The sequence below is a fragment of the Tamandua tetradactyla genome, chromosome 5, assembly GCF_023851605.1.
Source record: "Tamandua tetradactyla isolate mTamTet1 chromosome 5, mTamTet1.pri, whole genome shotgun sequence".
Taxonomy (NCBI): Eukaryota; Metazoa; Chordata; class Mammalia; order Pilosa; family Myrmecophagidae; genus Tamandua; species Tamandua tetradactyla.
The window spans coordinates 116256497-116265284 of record NC_135331.1 but is presented as its reverse complement, the minus strand read 5'-3'; positions in this window follow the sequence as shown (position 1 = coordinate 116265284).

Below are 8788 nucleotides of genomic sequence, written 5' to 3'. Positions count from 1 at the left end.
GCAACAACAGAGGTCCTCCAGAAGTAACTCTTGGGCATGCCTATAGGTAGGCTAAGCTTCTCCACAACATACATAAGCTTCACAAGAGTAAGTCTCATGATCAAGGCATGGCCTATTGATTTGGGTATCCCTAAAGTTTGAGACAGTATCAGGGGATTCCCTGATGGTAAGGTTTAATAGTTCCATAGTTTTTCTCCCCTCCCTTCGCGGACTTTGCTAATACTTTTTGATTATCTGCTTAATATACTCTAGGATGTTTCCAGGCCTTAGAATAATCTATACAGGATTAAAGGACCTCTTTCTTATTCCATGCTTCCTGTGTTTCAGTTGTTCAAATGAGCTATACAGATAGGTTGAATTAGATTATGCACTACAGAAAATTTCACATCAAGTAAACCTTTCTTTCATTCATCTCAAAGAGTATGTGTGGCTCTAAAATATAGACATTGTCTTTCTTACCCTTATGCTCTGAATTACTTTAACCCCAACCTGTTTGGCTTTGTTCTTCTCTCTAAATATCAGGTTACATATATAAAACAGCCTCTCAAAATCCAGAAATAATAATCACCACTCCAGACTTAATATGCCTGTTCTAAAAGTTTACATGTATGTTTTTTATATTGTTTTATCAATTCAAATATTTTTTAAAAAAAAGAGTTAACAAGAGTGATGTTGATTGGGATTCAGCAAACCATGAAAATCAGCACTATCTGACTGAAACTTGCACAAGAGTAGCCTCCAGAATAGCCTCTTGACTCTATTTGATCTTTCTTAGCCATTGATGCCTTATTTTATTACACTTCTTCTCCCCCTTTTATTCTGGAAGGCATTGCCCATCCCACAGTGCTAGGGCCAGACTCATCCCCAGGAGTCACGCCCTGCATTGCCAGGGAGATTTTTACCCCTGGATGTCATGTCCCACATAGCAGGCGAGGATAATGATTTTCCTTGCAGAGTTGGTCTTAGAGAGAGGCCATGTCTGAGCAAAAAAAGAGGTTTCCTGGAAGCAACTCTTAGGCCTTGTCTTAGCTTTTCCACTGCAGAAATTAGTTTCATATGGGCAAGCCTCAAAATCTAGGTCTGCCCTATTTTCTTGGGAGTCTCTGTATTTGTTTCTTAAATGCTGTCTGTGCCAGTTTGAAGCTATTATATACCCCAGAAAAGCCTTGTCTTTTAATCCTCATTCAATATTTTTGGGTGAGAGCTTTTTGATGGTTTCCATGGAGATGTGACCCACCCAATTGTGGGTGGTAACTTTTGATTAGATGATGTTCATGGAGATGTGTCTTCACCCATTCAAGGTGGGGTTGCTTACTGGAGCCCTTTAAAAGGGAATCATTTTGGAAAAAGCTACAGAGCCTAGAGAAATGGCAGAAGTCTCAGAGCTGATAGAAACTTCCCAGAAGAGCTGACACAGAGGTGGACAATGGAGAACAGAGACATGGATGTTTGGAGATACTTGGAGCCTGGCAGACATTCCCATGAGATGTTAAGCAAGTCAGAACTTGGAGAGAGCCAAGGGAAGCCAAAGATGAAAGCCAGCCCTGGAGAAGTAAAGTGAGGAATCCCACAGGAACAGAGGCTGAAAGCAATGGAGCCCAGAAGCAACAGACCAGTGTACCTTCAGGATGTAATTGTTGATCCCAGAGCTGGTGCAGATGCATCAGTCTTCCTTGACTTAAGGTATCTTTCCCTGGATGCCTTAGTTTGAGCATTTACACAGGCTTAGAACTGTTAACTTATAACTTATTAAATTCCCTTTTATAAAAGCCATTCCAATTCTGTTATATCACATTCTGGCAGTTTGCAAACTAACACACTGCCAGAATGCAACACACCAGAGATGGATCAGTTTTTAAAAAGGGGATTTATTTAGCTAAAACTTTATAGTTCTTCAGAGGAAAGACAGCTAACTTTCATCTGAGGTTCTGTTACATGGGAAAGGCACATGGTGACGTCTGTTGGCCTTCTCTCCTAACTTCTGGGTTCCAACAGCCTTCCCCAGGGGGATTGCTTTCTGCTTCTCTCAATATCTGGGATGAGCTGCTAAACGCTCTTCTGATCTCTATCTTTTAAGCCTCCAGCTAATTAAATTAAGCCTCACTCATTGCAGAAGGCACTCCCATTAGCCAACAACAAATGTAATCAGCCATACATGAATTTCACATACTCATAATTTAAGTCCACAGAAACAGAACAATGGGGCATCATTATCTGGCCAAGTTGACACCTGAACCTTGCTACCACAGTCCCCAGTGGTTGAGAGGGTACCTGGGGTTTCCCAGATGGGAAAGTTTAATAGTTACACACACACACACACACACACACACACACACATACATACATACACACACATATTTATACATATATATTTTTTCTCTTTCAGATCCTCAAGGGACTGTACCATTACTTTTTTTTCTTTTTTGCATGGGCAGGCACCAGGAATCGAACCCAGATCTCCAGCATAGCAGGCGAGAACTCTGCCTGCTGAGCCACCATAGCCCCTACCCTCTACCATTACTTTTTTTTTTTTTAACATGGGCAGGCACCGGGAATCGAACCCAGGTCCTCTGGCATGACAGGCAAGCATTCTTGCCTGCTAAGCCACTGTGGCCCACCCTACCATTACTTTTTAATTATCAGTCCACCATAGTCTGAGAGATATCCTAGTATTACATTAAACCATATAGAGGTAGAAGGCATCATTCCCATTCTGGACTCCAGAAATTGGGTGTTTAAATGAGCTATCTGGATAGCCTGATTTAAATTTTGTGTATCAGAAATTTAGGTTCTAGACATAAACCTTTCTGCCTTCGATCTCATACAGTAGGTGAAGGTCAAGAGTAGACACACTATCATCTTTTACACTGTATTCTAATTTACCTTAGTCCCACCCAGATTGGTTTCATCTTTAACTCTGATTGAGGCTGATTTCTTTTTCAGTTACTTCAACTGTTATTGTATATAGCTATGCTAACTTTCAGGATTGCTGCAACCATTTCTGGATCTGAGGTGTAACAGAGCTACTCAGAGTTCCAGGGAAATACCAGCTGGTACATATGTAGCTCAGTGTCTCAGAATCTAGAAATACACTTACAACTTCAGATTAAGTGTGACTGCTATAAGGGTTTACAATCTAGGCTCCAGTTTTCTATAAATATTTTCTGCAAGAGACCTTAGCATATTTTTTCTTTTGTTTCTGGCTTATCTTGCACAACACATCATCCCCAAGGTTTATTTAGTTTGTTGCATGTGCCTAATATTCTTTTAATAAATCATTTTTCTTAAATCAGCCAGACTAAGTATCTATTGCTTATAGCTAAGGATGCTCACTTTATAAACATCCCAAACAGAACTAAGAACCTTGCTTAAAAAATATCTAATACAGGAATCTCCATATTTTATTTCTGGTAACATCTTCTTTGTTACTAATATTGGTGGGAAATTTAACGCAGTTGCAAGAAACAGTTGTAAAGCAATGACCAGTCATAAGGTAATGACACATGTATTTAGTCTGCTTATCACACTAAAAAAAGTTAAAGCTAAGAAAATCCAATCTGTGGGAATAAATTAGGGTGACTGTGATTAATTTTTTAAAATTAATTCATTATAATGTTCCATTAAATAGAAAATTTCACCCGGACCCCATTGACTACTGTGTGTGTCCCTTCCCCAGCTTTTCAGAAAAGGTCTTATTGCAGTTGTTCTGTTTTCTTTCCACTATTGTATTATTGGGTGTATTCTGGTAAGTTAAATTTATTATTGAGCTTTGGAGAGCGACATCCACACCCAACCTAGGATAATGTGTATTGCCTAGTGATTCTGGACTTGGCAATATCTTCCTTAGGAGAGGTTTCTGAGAGAGTTACACACTATTAGATGAGCACATTTACAATGTGATACAGAAACAAAGAAGAGGGTGAGTATGGATGCTGGGTATCCAAGGCCTGGAATACAGTGAACATTTGTTTTGTTTGTTTGTTTTTCCTTGCTGGGAATTTCTTTGGTGAACCTCCCTTCCTCCTCTCTAAAGCTATATAGTTTGCATTTGGCTGACTCAATACTCTGGTCCCAAGGATGGACATGTATCTCAGTCCTGGCTAATGAGTGTATCTGTATTTGTGTACATAAGTAAAATGAAAACAAAAACATTTTTGTTTAATCTAGCTTGAGTTAGGTATCTGCAACCCACAACTGTCCTACAATAAATATCTAATTACACATCCTATGTATCAAGCTCTGAGATAGTTACTGGAGTTTTAACAATGAACAACACTGACGTATACCCTGTTTTCAAGGAACTTATATCCCATTACACATCTCATCAGTCACCTTGATGCTCCAGAGACGGTAGATGTGTTCCTGCCCTTTTGTCCTGCCAATGATAATTGCCTGCCTCTTCACATGTCTACAGCAAACTGTTCCGTGTTCTCTCCATGTTTACAGTGATGTCTTCTGATTACCTGGCCTGTCCTCATTTGAACAGTCAGGTCTCAAATTCAAGTTGGAATAATGACTCAGAGTACTTTTTCTTTCCCCCACGGGTGGACCTTCTGGTGTCAAATCTACCTGCACTGTCAGGGTGATGATTCCCTGTTCTTTTGAGAACTTTGGCTCTATGTTCTAATACCTGTGCTTTGCTTGACAGGATTCCTATTCCTTGGCTTCCTTGCATAATCTCTCCAATCACTGCCCACTGCCTACCAATGACAAAAGCTGAAATGGTCCTCGTACTTCTTGTGCTGATACTTGAAGGTCTACCATTAACCACTCCCTTAGGAGTAGAAGATCAAAGGCCTCCCATGATTAAACAAGTATCATCAATGTGGGGCATACCTGGGTATGACAATATTAAATGTGGGGCAGGAGGAGGGAGTGTGGGACATGGTAAAATGAAAGTGCAGGATATATTCAGAGTTTAAAAACTGTCTTGGTGCAATTAACAGCACTGAATTATATATGTGAATTTGGTTAAAAGGGGAAATTTTATATCACATATATGTTACTAGAATAATAATTAAATGAAAAACATATGGGCTGTACAACACATGATCTCTATTGAAAATGGTGGGCTGTAATCAATGGTACAATTACAAAAATGTTCTTTCATAAATTATGACAAATGTACCACACTAATGCAAGATGTTAGTAACAGGATAGTATATAGGAATTTTGTATTTTCTAGTTTTGTTTTATTTTATTTAACATGGGCAGGCACTGGGAATCGAATCCAGGTCTCCTGCATGGCAGGTGAGAACTCTGCCACTGAGCCACCGTGACCCACCCAGGAATTCTGTATTTTATATATTTTATATATGATATTCTTATAAATCCACAACTTCTTCAATAAAAAAGTTATTAATAAAATTTTTTTTAAATTCTGTGCTGGCCAAAGTTTGGACTTCTGTTTTAGATTATTTTGTTAGTACTCCCATTAAAATAATACATTATGAAATAATACATTATGCCAGAGCTATCCACTAATATTGCAACACAAAAAAATTTATTGAATTAGTTAACCTGTTCTTCAGAAATTCTTTGAAGAGACGAGATGCAGAATATTTAGATCTTCAATTGAAAGAGATGAATAGAAAGTATTTCACCAGTAGTTTGGCTGGGAAGCATACTGTGGTAGTTAGATTCAGTTGTCAACTTGGCCAGGTGAAGGTACCTAGTTCTGTTGCTGTGGACATGAGCCAATGGTATGTGAACCTCATCTGTTGCTGATTTACATCTGCAGTTGGCTAGGAGGCGTGCCTGCTGCAATGAATGACGTTTGACTTAATTGGCTGGTGCTTAAATGAGAGAGAGCAACGTAGCACAGCCCAAGCAGTTCAGCATACCTCATCTCAGCACTCGCAGCTCAGTCCAGGCCTTTGGAGATGCAGAAAGAAATCACCCCAGGAAAAGTTGTTGGAACCCAGAGGCCTGGAGAGAAGGCCAGCAGAGATCACCCTGTGCCTTCCCACATAAGAAAGAACCTCAGTTGAAAGTTAGCTGCCTTTCCTCTGAAGAACTAATGAAACAAATCCCCTTTTATTAAAAGCCAATCCATCTCTGGTGTGTTGCATTCCAGCAGCTAGCAAACTAGAACACATACTAAGATTCCAACCTATGAGTGAAGAGGACTAGGCTAAATTTGTTTAAATCTTAAATGCAAAGATACCCCAGAAAGATGTCATCTGAGTTTGCCCATCTGATATAAGAATAATCTGGGGCAAACCAAAAAGGAATCTGGAATGAGCGGACTACTCTCCAACCCTCATAGGTTCTTTATTGTCCACTATCAACAAGAAACCTGGGAGCCATTCTTGACACTCCCCACTCATTCTGCTCCACAGCCAAGTTCTATACATTCTACTCCAAAGTAGGGAACAAATCTGTCCACCTTTCCGTGTCATGTCTGTTACCATCTCAATTCAAGCTTCCACCATCCCTCACCTGGACCAACCTCCCACAGGTGTCTTAGTTCCCTCAAAGTCGATTCTTTCTCTAGTCAGAAATCAGAGCAAACTTTTTTTTTTTTTTTGCATGGGCAGGCACCGGGAATCGAACCTGGATCTCCAGCATGGAAAGCAAGAACTCTGCCTGAAGAGTCACCATGGTCCGCCCTCAGAGCAAACTTTTAAACTGTCAAGTGGACATCCTTACTCTCCCCACTAAAAATCCTTCAATAGCTTCCCAGTATCCTTGAGGTATAATTCAAATGACTTAACATGATCCGCGAGGTCTTCGTGATCTTCTCTCATGTCTCCACTTTATTCCACTTTCCACCTCACTCCTTGCATGCTAGCTCCCTTTCAACAACTCAGGCTCACCAAATTATTTCCTGCCTCAGACCATTGTACTTGGTGCTCCCTCAACTTGAAATCTTTTTATGCCTGTTCTTTACCTGGCTAACTCATTTTTTCTTTAGCTCACAGCTTAATTATCACTTTTCAGAAAAACCATCTCTGTCTCTCCAATTTAAATTAGAGTCCCCTTTTATATACATTTATCATAGCAGTTTTTTCTTTCATATAACTTATGAGTTTGTAATTATTTATATATAAAATCATTTTGTATATTTACAATAAATTTATAATTTTTACAAATAAAATTGTTTATAATATATTAAATGTATAAGGTGTGTGTGTGTGTGTGTGTGTGTGTGTGTGTATATATATATATATATATATATATTTCTTTTTTTCTTTTTGGCATCCTTTACCAGACTATAAACTCCCAGAGGGAAAGAACCATGTCCCCTTTGTCCATCACTGGACAGTCTGTGCCCAGCATGGTATCTGGCACAATAAAACTTCTTGGAATAAATATATGACTCTTCAAGGTGGGAAATTCCATATTACAGATGAGGACATTAAGATCTAGGATTAAACAACTTTTAAGACCTAGCATGTACTCTGATATCTGATTAGAAAGTATTAGAAAATTTTTTATCCAGTATGCTCTAGTTGACTCTGAAGACTATTAGATTGCTACCGTTTAGTCCAATGCTGTTATTTCTATGAGGCCTTTCCTGATGGCCATAAATGTGGTCACATGACTATGCAGACGTGTGGTCTGTGGTGAGATTTTCAAGGATCTCCTCTTTAAGAATATTTTCTAATTTTTCTTTTCACTCAGCTACAGTTTGTGATTAATGGAAAGTATTTAGTGTATTAGAGTAAGACAGTGAAAGAACTGGCAAAGGACAATGGACATTTTTCGCTGAGTTAGCAAAGTTACTAGTTTCAAATGATCATTTTAATGACCGAAAAAGTAACTTTTGGGAATGTCTGCAATGATTGTGTGCAACTCATGCCTAGTCACAGCAGGTAAAATTAATTTCAAAATCCTTGAGACTCATTCTATCGCCATTTTCACCACAGCACAACTACAAGATTTAAAAGCCCAGTTTTCCATGTAGGTTTTCATGATTTCACTGGAAAAAGCATGGCAATCTCTCTATCTGTGGATACAGCCTTGAGTCAAATAAAAGGAGGATTTTAATTGAAATGAGAATATCTAACAATTCAATGGAAATGGCAAGGGTCGGGGTAAGGGAAAAGGAAAGGAATGATTTTTATTGGGGTAGGGTGCTTCAAGAAGTGTTTCTTAAATTTGTATCTTCAAACTTATTCTCTCTAGCACTCTCTTTTATTAAAGGGGGTCAGTACTTACTTAAATTTCAGAGAAACTCATTACCAACGAATTCCTAAAGATATATCCACTGGTTACTTGACATTAAATGCCTTGCAAATAATCACTATGTTTACATTTACAAAACTATATAGTTACTAAGGTAAAATATTTCTAATATTCATATTAAAAATATTAAGTTTAAAAATTTCTGCTTGTAAAGTATAACTCACATACCGAAAAATGTGCCATAAGCATACAATTTGGCACAATTTCACAAATGGACACACTTGTATAACTACCACTCACATCAACACATAGAACTACTAGAACCTTACAAGGTCCTTTCCTTCCCGGTCACTAGCCCCCTCCAACACCATCTCCGAGTTTCCCTCTTTTGTACTTTATAGAAATGGACTCACTTACTATGTACATTTCTGCCTGGTTTGTTTTGCTTACTTACCGTTTTCACAATGCATGCCTATTGTTGCCTGCTATTGTAGATTCTCATTGCTGTTTAGAATTTTATTATTTGACACTGGGTTAATTTATTAATTTATAGCTGTTGATAGTCTTTGGGGCTGCTTTTTTCCGGGGGCCTATTACAACTAATGCAGTTACGAGCATTCTGATACCTGTCTGTGGTGAACATTACACACATTTTTTG